Raw genomic sequence first — 11,693 nt, forward strand, 5'->3', positions numbered from 1 at the left:
TCATTCATGGATCAGATGTTGGATAGACTTGGTATTGTTTTCTTGATTGTTATTCGGACTACAATCAGATTTCTATAGCTCCAGAAGACCAAGAGAAGACCACATTCACTTTCCCTTATGGGACTTTCGCCTTCAAACGGATGCCCTTTGGGTTGTGCAATGCTCCAACAACCTTCCAGGATTGTATGATGTCAATATTTTTTTATATGGTGGAGGAAATTATTGAAGTGTTCATGGATGGTTTCTCTGTGGTTGGTGACTCTTTTGACCGATGTCTGGATCATCTGGCTGAGGTGCTTAAAAGGTGTGAAGACTGCAATCTGGTGCTAAATTGGGAGAAATGCCATTTTATGGTAAAAGAAGGGATAGTTCTGGTTCATCGGATTTCTGAGAAGGGCATTGAGGTTGATAGAGCAAAGGTAGAGGTAATTGAAAAGCTTCCACCACCTATCTCTGTAAAAGGTGTTCGAAGTTTTCTTAGGCATGCAGGTTTCTATAGGAGGTTCATCAAAGATTTCTCTAAAATTGCACATCCATTGTGCAAACTGCTCGAAAAGGAGTATAAGTTTGATTTTGATGATGCTTGTCTGAGAGCATTTGGAGAGCTGAAGGAGAAGTTGGTTGCTACACCTATCATTATTTCACCGGATTGGGGACAACCGTTTGAGATAATGTGGAATGCCAGTGGAGTGGCTCTTGGTGTAGTATTGGGACAGAGGCGAGAGAAAATTCTCCATCCTATTTACTATGTTAGCAAAGCTCTAAATGTGGCCCAAAAGAATTATACTGTGACTGAACAAGAGCTTCTTGCGGTGATTTTCGCATTCGAAAATTTTTGATCCTACCTGTTTGGTACTAAGGTCATAGTGCATACTAACCATTCTGCATTGAGGTATTTGATGGCGAAGAAGGGTGCAAAATCGAGGCTGATCAGATGGGTATTGTTGCTGCAAGAGTTTGATTTTGTGGTAAAAGATAGAAAGGGGACCGAAAATCAAGTTGCCGATCACTTGTCCAGATTAGAAGAAGAGGTTGTGCTTAAGCTTGGTGATAGAGATGAAATTAATGATATTGTTCCAAATGAACAAGTATTGGCTCCTTCTCATGATCTGATTCCTTGGTTCGCAGATTTTGCTAATTATTTGGCAAGCGATTTGGTGACCCCGGACTTGTCTTTTCACCAAAGGAAAAAGTTTATGCATGATGTGAAGAAATTCTTTTGGGATGAGCCTTACTTGTATCATAGTTGTGCTGATGGGATTATTCGTCGCTGTGTGCCTGAGGTTGAGAAGTTGAGTGTACTTGAAGCATGTCATTCATCGCTTGTTGGTGGGCATCATAGTGGTATTCGGATTGCACATAAGATTTTGCAGTGTGGGTACTACTGGCCTATCATCCACTAAGATGCTCATGATTTCGCCAAATCTTGTGATCGTTGCCAAAGAGAATGAGGGATTTCAAAGAGGCAAAAGCTTCCTATGAATCCTATATTGGTGATAGAGTTGTTTGATGTATGGGGCATTGATTTTATGGATCCATTTTTGAGTTCACATGGGATGAAGTATATTCTTGTTGCGGTTGATTATGTATCGAAGTGGGTGGAAGCAGTTGCGCTCCTCAACAATGAAGGTAAAAGTGTCACTGCATTATTGAAAAAGAATATCTTCTCCAGATTTGGTACACCGAGGGCGATTATCAGTGATGGAGGCTCCAACTTTTGTAATAAGTTGTTCAAGGCACTACTTGAGAAGTATGGTGTCCGCCACAATGTAGCCACTCCTTACCATCCATAGACTAGCAGGCAAGTTGAAGTGTCCAACAGAGAGATTAAATAGATTTTGGCGAAGACTGTGAATGCTAATAGAACGGATTGGTCAAGAAGACTTGATGATGCTCTATGGACCTATCACACTGCCTACAAGACCCCCATAGGTATGTCTTCTTACCAACTTGTATATGGGAAGTCTTGCCATTTACCAGTAGAGTTAGAACAAAAGGCTTTATGGGCGATAAAGAAGCTAAATTTGGATTAGGGCGCCGCATCTAATCAAAGAATGAATGACTTGAATATGCTTGATGAATTTCACCTAAAATCTTATGAAAGTTCAGCATTGTACAAGGAGAAGATGAAGAGGTATCATGATCAAAGAATTGAAAAGCGAGAATTTGTTGTGGGTGATCTTGTGCTTCTATTCAACTCTAGATTGCACTTGCTTCCGAGAAAACTCAAATCTAAATGGACCGGGCCATTTTTGCTCACAAAAGTGCTTCCCCATGGATCGGTTGAGCTTGAGAACAGTGAAGGAACAAGGTTCATGGTTAACGGGCAAAGGATCAAGATCTATCTGGGAAACGCAAAAACTGTGCAAGAATTTGTTGAAGCTTATCATCTTGATGAAGTCTGAGTAATCAAGAGGCATGCATCGTGCCGCGGCGTTAAATCAAGTGCTGCTTGAGAGGCAACCCAAGATGTAAAATCTAGCCAACAATAGGTTTTTGTTTTCCGTTTAGTAATTTTCTTTGTTTAGTTGCTTCTCTGTACTCATTTAGATAGTTGTTTTACTTTTGTTTTAGTATTGGCTAGACATATCATAGGGTCCGTGTCTAAAAAGTGTCCAGAAAATGTAAAAAGAACGTGCTAATGGTTGCTACATGTGCAGGGGCGAAAAGCAAAATATGCAAGAAAAAGGTCTGGTGCAGTGGTCTATGGACCCCATTGACAACACGTGGTTCAGTCCACGGATCGTCAATAGTGTCCGTAGATCCCATGTAAGTTTTGGTATTTTCCAAGTTAGAATGTCATCTACGGACCGTAGATTGATCCACGAACCGTAGACGGGGTCTCGTGGATCCAAACCTTAATTTTGTCTGACCCGACCCGAACCCCCTATTTAAAATTCCCTAATTTGAAATCATTTCCACTTTCCTCCATTCACTCTTTAACTGTTTCAAACACTTCAACTCCCCTAAATCACTCCATAACTCCCCCATAAAATCATCCTTCCATTCCCCCCATAATTCCCACGATTCATTTTCATTCCGAATACTACTCATTCCATATTCCACAAAAGGGTCTGGTGTTTGGGTTAGTAAAGAAGAGGTGGTTTTTGGTCTTGAAAACATCTATCATCACACAATCACCCCATTCCCGTTGCTGTAAGGTAATAGACTTTCTCCTCACTTTGAATTTCGATTCACTGATAGATTATAGAAAGTCAGGGATTGGGTCTTGACCTTGGATAATTGTTAGATGAAATTACATGCTAAAATTGGAAGTTACAATACCCTTGGAATAATAGATGATTGTGTTGCCTTGTTGTATGTGATTATAAGTCTAAATGTAAATTTCGACTTAGGGTTCCAAAGTTTGTCTTAAATACTTGTTAAAATGATTAAACGAGATCCTAAGAATGACAAACTAACATGATTAAGTGTTGAAATGCATGATTAGACTATGACCCTTTTGAAAATGATCAAACATGTGAGATTGAAAGTAAAGTATGTCTAAAACCTGGCACAGATCCCATCCACGAAGCCCCATCCATGAACTGTAGATCAATCTACGGACCGTAGATAACGTCTGTGGATGGAAGCACTTGAAGAGTTCACTAAGTGTCAAACCACAGATGTGGACTACGGTCCGTAGATTAATCTACGGACCGTTCTGTACAGCCGTGGTTTCCCTCTGCGACCAATATTGTTGGTCCTCTATGTCACGCCCCAAACTCAAAGGGCGCAACTGACTCCTAAAGCCAAAACTCAGGCCCGAGCCGACCCTGCTGAACCATTTGCTATTAGCGCATGGCAGTCACATGCAATTAAGAAAACAAACAAGTATATCTCGGCTTAAAATTAAGCCCTCGGCCGGCAAGGCCCCTGTCAACAAATCTACAAAAGAACCAGCTACTCCCAAGAGTTCATATAAAGAAATATCCAACTAGCATAGAATTCCTGATTGGGCCGTCGAGGCCACCATGATATCTATACCAAAACTAAAAATAGGTAAATATCAGTACAATACATCAAACAGCTCACAAGCTTCAGCAAACCAACAACATAGGCCAGCATGGCCATAATGTAGCTATAAACCCCACACACTAGTCTGCAAGCCTCTAAGAGTAGTAAAGATTGGTGGGACAGGCCCCCAGCCTACCCATGAGAATATATACAACAAAAGTTAACAAACCTCCCAACTCTGGCAGCTCCGGAGGAAAGGGGCTGACCAGCCGGATAAAAGTCAATCCTGCTGATAAGGAGGTCTACTCGGTCGTCTGTCAGGACCTGCATGCATGAGTGCAGCGCCCCAAGGCAATGGAGCGTCAGTACAAAATAATGTACAGAGTATGAAAGGCAATAGACTATGATGAGGTATCCTAATATACTGGAATAATCTGATAAATAAATTAAGGATAAGATAATTATACTGACCTGCTTCTAAATCTAAAATTCATCAAAAATAATAAAACAACAACCTAACCAAGCCCCCATAAGCTCGGTAGGTACAAACAGCACACAAGACCACCTACTCAGGCCCCCATAAGCCCGGAAGGTGCCAATCAGCCTGTATACCCCTATCGGTAGTCTCCTAGCCCCGCAGGCAGTCACATAGCCCTCTTAGGCATCAACATAGCTTATAGACATCTCATAGCCCTCTTAGGCAACAACATGGCCATGTAGGGAGTACATAACCTTCTTAGGCTTCAATATATATCCCTGTAGGCAACTCATACCCCTTCTAGGCATCAATATAGCCCCGTAGGCAACTCATAGCCCTTTTAGGCATCCATACAGCCCTGTAGGCAGAACATAACCCTGCTAGGCATAGATCACATTCCTGCAGTTAACAACAATAGCCCAAAGGCAACAATAACAATCCAACAGCTAAAAGTGAGCAATTTAGTTATAGGCAACTTATACAATTAGCCTCTAAGTCGTGTCCAACATACGAATGTTACTACTGAATAAGAATCCCGATAAGAGAGGATTATACGCACTAGAGCAACCAACAATCAACAATGATGGCTACAAGTATAACAACGATAACATCTCAATTACATTGCTCCTAAGCTTTAAGGAACATGCCATAGGAAGAGAATAGCCTTAACATACCTTTTTCGCTAAATTCAAGTCGCCTAAAGACTTTAACTCGTAACTCCCTCGATACTACAACAAGGTAGGACCGTAATCAACACATAAAATAAAAGATACCATGACAATACAATAAAAGATATGTGTTTCCGTCGCAAATTGCTATTTGGTGCTTATAAAAGCTAGAGTCGATGAAAGAAGGGTCTTACCTCGATCTTAGCTTCGTAATTCACCTCAAAACCTTTAAATATATTCAAACCCCTGCTGTCCCAACATTAAAATGTGATATGCTACGCAATCGATAAAACAAATTATACCACGATGATGAGCCCAACGCGTAGAACAACTTTCGTCAAGAACTTACGTCGAGAAAATCGATCTTTTACTTGATCCTAAAAATGGGTTTCTATGTTTTCTCTGTATAATTAGCTTAAAAATGAAGAAAAAACGCGAAGAAGAAGATATATACACTTTCCACCGACCTAGGGCCCCACCTCATGCGCCTGCTTGCACAGTCCCACGAAAATGCGAATATCTCTCTATTCTGAAGTCGTATGAATGAACGGTTTGATGCGTTGGAAACTAGACTCGTAGACCTTCGATTCAATAGTTTGTGGGCCCCATAACTCTTTATAGATTGGGAGAAAACCTCCAAGACATTTGACCCAAATTTCAGAGAAATCTTTAAGAAGGAAATTACGATAACTTCCGCCAACTTTTATTTTGCCACTTACCTAACTTGAGATGCAACACCTGAACACTTAAAATAGGACATACCACATCATTCTTAATTTATTACTCACCCTCCTTGTCTTTCCACGAATATACGAGTTAATTTAGACGTTTTGAAAAGTCGGGGTGTTACATTCCTCCCCCCTTAGAAACATTCGTCCTCGAATGAAAAATCTGAGACACACTATTCAGTCCTTAGGACTTGCCAGAATTTAGGCAGTTTATCCTTTGTAAATGTCACTATCCAGGAACCTGAAATGCAAATTTTTAACATAGGCGTCTCACATGACAACATAAATAGCTAAGCGTTATAGCTACACCACAATAATGCGAGCAGACATACAACGACAATCACAATAATAATAAGCAATAGTATATATATATATATATATAGGTATCTTACCTTACTGCCCTGATATAAACTGATATAACATCACCCTGGGGTATGAAACAAGTGAGGATATTTGGACCTCATGCCATCCTCAGCTCCCACGTCACTTCTTCTCTATTTTTATTCCTCCATAATACTTTAACCGAAGCCACCTCTTTGGTCCTCAATTTACGGACCTGCCGATCTAATATAGCAACTGGAGTCTCCTCGTAGGACAACTCCTCTGTGATCTGAACATCCTCAGTTGGGACAACCCGAGAAGGGTCTCCTACACACTTCCGTAACATTGATACATGGAAAACTGGATGAACAGATTTTAGCCCTGAAGGCAATTCTAACTCATAAGCCACACGTCCTACCCTCCGAAGGATCTGGTATGGCCCAATGAATCTTGGACTAAGCTTTCCCTTTTTGCCAAATCGCATAACACCCTTCATAGGTGAGACTTTTAAGAATACCCAATCATCGACACAAAACTCTAAGTCCCTTCGTCGTACATCTGAGTATGACTTTTGTCGGCTTTGAGCTGTTAGCAACCTCTCCCGAATAAGCTTAACTTTCTCCACTGTCTGCTGGACTAAATCGGGTCCAATCAACCCTGACTCACCTACCTCAAACCATCCAATGGGGGATCTACATTTTCTCCCATACAAAGCCTCATAAGGTGCCATCCCGATGCTAGAATGATAACTATTATTGTATGCAAATTCAATAAGAGGCAAGTGGTCATCCCAACTTCCCTTGAAGTCTAGCGCGCACGCCCGTAACATATCTTCGAGTGTCAAAATTGTTCGCTCAGCCTGGCCATCTGTCTGAGGGTGAAAGGCGGTACTAAGATTAACTTGTGTCCCTAATCCTTTCTGGAAGGACTTCCAGAAATTGGCGGTAAATTGTGCTCCTCTATCAGAGATAATAGATACTGGGACACCGTGTAGCCTAACAATCTCTCTAATATAGAGCCCTGCATAGTTTTCGGCCGAAAAAGTAGCCTTGACTGGTAAGAAGTGGGCTGATTTTGTTAGTCTGTCAACAATTACCCAAATAGAGTCAAACTTGCGACGCGATTGAGGTAACCCTGTAATAAAATCCATATTAATTGCTTCCCACTTCCACAGAGGAATGGCTATCTCCTGAACTAGCCCAGCGGGCTTTTGGTGCTCAACCTTCACCTGTTGGCAATTAGGACATTGTGCCACAAATTCAGCAACGTCCTTCTTCATCCCATGCCACCAATAGATTTCCTTAATATCATGGTACATCTTTGTCGAACCAGGGTGAATAGAATAACGGGAATGATGTGCCTCTTCCATAATTCGATGTCGAAGCCCTGCAACATTTGGAACACACAATCTACCGCTATATCTGAGGACTCCATCTTCTGCTATATCAAATGCTAAAGACTGTGGATCCTGAGCCTTGGCTCTAAGCTGCTCTAAGCTAGGATCCTCTTGTTGCCGTGACTTTACTTCTACAACTAGAGATGATACGGCTGTGTCCTGAATTGTTACCCCACTATCTTCTGCCTCTAACAATCTAACTCCCAAGCTAGCTAACTGATGCAGCTCTCGCACTAGCTCCCGCTTCTCAACACCTAAATGGGATAAACTACCCATAGATCTTCGACTGAGGGCATCGGCTACCACATTTGCCTTTCCTGGATGATATAAAATATCCACGTCGTAGTCTTTCAGTAACTCAAGCCATCGACGTTGTCGCAAATTTAACTCCTTCTGTCTAAATATATATTGAAGGCTTTTATGATCTGTGAAGATGTCAACATGAACACCATACAAATAGTGTCTCCAGATTTTTAATGCATGCACAACTGCAGCTAACTCTAAATCATGGGTCGGATAGTTCTTCTCATGTTTCCTCAACTGTCTTGAAGCATATGCGATAACCTTACCATGTTGCATTAGAACACATCCCAACCCAACCCCAGAAGCATCACAGTACACCGCATAGCCTTCTGAGCCCTCTGGCAATGCTAGAACTGGTGCTGATGTCAACCTGTCCTTTAGCTCCTGGAAACTATGCTCGCAAGCCTCAGTCCACTGGAACTTAGCTGCTTTTTGAGTCAGCTTCGTTAATGGTGCTGAAAGTGAAGAAAACCCCTCTACAAACCTTCTGTAGTACCCAGCTAACCCCAAGAAACTACGAACCTCAGTTGGAGTCATAGGTCTGGGCCAAGTTTTTACGGCCTCAATCTTTTGTGTATCAACCGCAATACCTGCATCTGATACAGTATGGCCTAAGAAAGCGACAGATTTCAACCAGAACTCACACTTAGAAAACTTTGCATAAAGTTCTTGATCTCGAAGAACCTGAAGGACTGCTCGCAGATGATTTGCATGCTCAGCTTTTGAACGTGAATACACCAAAATATCATCAATAAATACAATCACAAACAAGTCTAAATACGGCCTGAATATACTATTCATCAGGTCCATGAACACTGCTGGGGCATTAGTTAATCCAAAAGACATCACCAAGAACTCAAAGTGTCCATATCTAGTTCTAAAAGCTGTCTTTGGAATGTCTTTCTCCCGAACTCGTATCTGGTGGTAACCTGATCTTAAATCAATCTTCGAGAAGCACTCAGCACCTTGTAACTGATCAAACAAGTCATCGATCCTCGGAAGGGGATACTTATTCTTTATAGTCGCCTTATTTAGCTGTCGATAATCGATACACATTCTTAGTGAGCCATCTTTCTTCCTCACGAATAACACTGGTGCACCCCATGGTGAAGCACTAGGTCTGATAAAGCCTTTATCCAGCAAGTCTTTCAGCTGATCCTTCAACTCTTTTAGTTCAGCAGGAGCCATTCTATAAGGAGGGATAGATATGGGTTGTGTACCTGGTAGCATATCGATAGCAAAATCAATTTCCCGTTCTGGAGGGATACCAGGAAGTTCGTCTGGAAATACATCTAGAAACTCATTAACTACCGGAATAGACGGAAGCGTCGGTGGTTCTGCATCTATATTATGAACACGAACAAGATGATAAATACAACCTTTAGTAATCATCCTCCTCGCCTTAAGATAGGAAATAAACCTACCTTTTGGCGTTGCTGTAACGCCTTTCCATTCCCGAACTGCCTCTCCTGGAAAGTGGAATCTAACAATCTTTGTTCGACAGTCAACATTAGCATAACAAGACGCTAACCAGTCCATACCCATAATGACGTCGAAATCGACCATCTCTAACTCTACGAGATCTACAGAGGTCTGACGGTCGATAATTTCTACCGTGCAACCTCGATAAACTCTCTTGGCAACAATAGACTCACCAACTGGGGTAGATACAATAAAGGGTCGATCTAATGACTCTGCTACTATACATAACTTCCCCGCAATAAATGGAGTAACATAAGACAGAGTAGATCCAGGATCTATCAAAGCATAAACACAATGGGAGCAAACAATCAATGTACCTGTCATAACATCTGGTGATGACTCTGAGTCCTGTCGGCCGGCTAGTGAATATGTACGATTCTGGCCACTACTAGAACTAGATGCTCCCTCTCTGCCTCTGCCTCTACCTCTACCTGCTGAAGTCTGGGGTCCACGCCCTGTAGACTGTGCTGATGACGAGGAACCTACTATTGACCTGGTCGATTGACCTATACCACCCTGACCTATGGTCGGACAGTTTCTCCACACATGCCCTTCCTGTCCACAAGAATAACAACTTGTGGAACCCTGTTTACACCTCCCAAAATGCAGCCTACCACAAGTTGCGCAACGCGGCGGTGCTGTTCTAGCCTGGCCTGAGCCTCTCTGCTGATGAGAGTCTGATGCTCGTGAGCCCTCACCTAGGCTTGACTGTCCTTGACTATAAAATCTACTACCCTGGAACTGCTGTGGTGGAGGTCTAGGTGGCCTAATAAAATATCGGGGTCTGGGACCACTCTGAAAATCTCCCTGCGAACCAGCGGGCCTAGCCCTCTTCTGTCTCTCTCTCTCGACCCTCTCACTCGTATACTGTCGATGTCGGCGATCCTCTATGCCCTGTGCGAAGGCCTGAATCCGCGAGATATCCATTGTATCATTTAGCGCAGCAGTAGAACAAGCCTCAATATAGTCTGAGTCAAGCCCTCCCACAAATCTACGCACCCTATCATGCATCGTATCAACAAATGCTGGTGCATATCTAGCCAATGAATCAAATCTCAGCCCGTACTCTCGGACACTCATGCCACCCTGTCGGAGGTTCAGAAACTGGTCCACTCGGCCATCCCTAATCTCTCGAGGCAAATAGTGATCTATGAAGGCTTCTGTAAAGCTATCCCAAGTTGGTAGAGATGTATCTTTTTCCCTAGATCTCTCCCAACTTTCATACCACAATACTGCAACATCACGCAATCGAAATGCTGCTAACTCAACTGACTCAGTCGCTGAGGCATGCATGACTCTGAAGATCCTATGAAGCTGATCAACAAAGTGTTGAGGGTCTTCTCTGCGATCTGTTCCTGTAAACTGTGGAGGATTCAAGGCAAGAAATTCACGAACTCTCGAACTTCCGGGCCCTTCAGAAGGTCCGGCAATATCTGGCGCAACTGGTTGGCACTGTGCAGCTACTAACTGTGCTAACATATATACTGCACTCTTGAAATCCTGATCAGATGGAATAGGAGGAACTAGAGGTGGTACTGCTGATGGAGCCGGAAGTCCTGTAGCCCTCGGAGGCTCCTGAAGCTGTGGAGAAACTATAGGGGGCTGAGAAGATGTCTCCCCCCGGGTCTCACAATGGGCTGCCTCCACCTGTGGTACCTTGCCAGTACCCTCGCCTGCAGTTGTATCTAGTTCTTGGCTACTGGTAGTCTGCCTGGTATCAGTCATCTCTATCTGCATGCAAATCTCAATTATAAGCCAGAAACATCCACCCTTAGGACACCGTTCTATAGCACGAGGTGAGCAAAAGAAGGATAGTCATTCTAACATGTCTGGTAGCGTTTTGTTTATCGAATGTGGTGCACAACACATTTATAAACAAGACTCTACTAGACACGGCTTGCAGACTCCCTAGGATACGACGTTGCTCTGATACCAAGTTTGTCACGCCCCAAACTCAAAGGGCGCAACTGACTCCTAAAGCCAAAACTCAGGCCCGAGCCGACCCTGCTGAACCATTTGCTATTAGCGCATGGCAGTCACATGCAATTAAGAAAACAAACAAGTATATCTCGGCTTAAAATTAAGCCCTCGGCCGGCAAGGCCCCTGTCAACAAATCTACAAAAGAACCAGCTACTCCCAAGAGTTCATATAAAGAAATATCCAACTAGCATAGAATTCCTGATTGGGCCGTCGAGGCCACCATAATATCTATACCAAAACTAAAAATAGGTAAATATCAGTACAATACATCAAACAGCTCACAAGCTTCAGCAAACCAACAACATAGGCCAGCATGGCCATAATGTAGCTATAAACCCCACACACTAGTCTGCAAGCCTCTAAGAGTAGTAAAGATTGG

Source organism: Solanum verrucosum, unplaced genomic scaffold (genome assembly GCF_900185275.1).
Source record: "Solanum verrucosum unplaced genomic scaffold, falcon-dt-bn FXZP01000214.1, whole genome shotgun sequence".
In the NCBI taxonomy this organism is placed as follows: domain Eukaryota; kingdom Viridiplantae; phylum Streptophyta; class Magnoliopsida; order Solanales; family Solanaceae; genus Solanum; species Solanum verrucosum.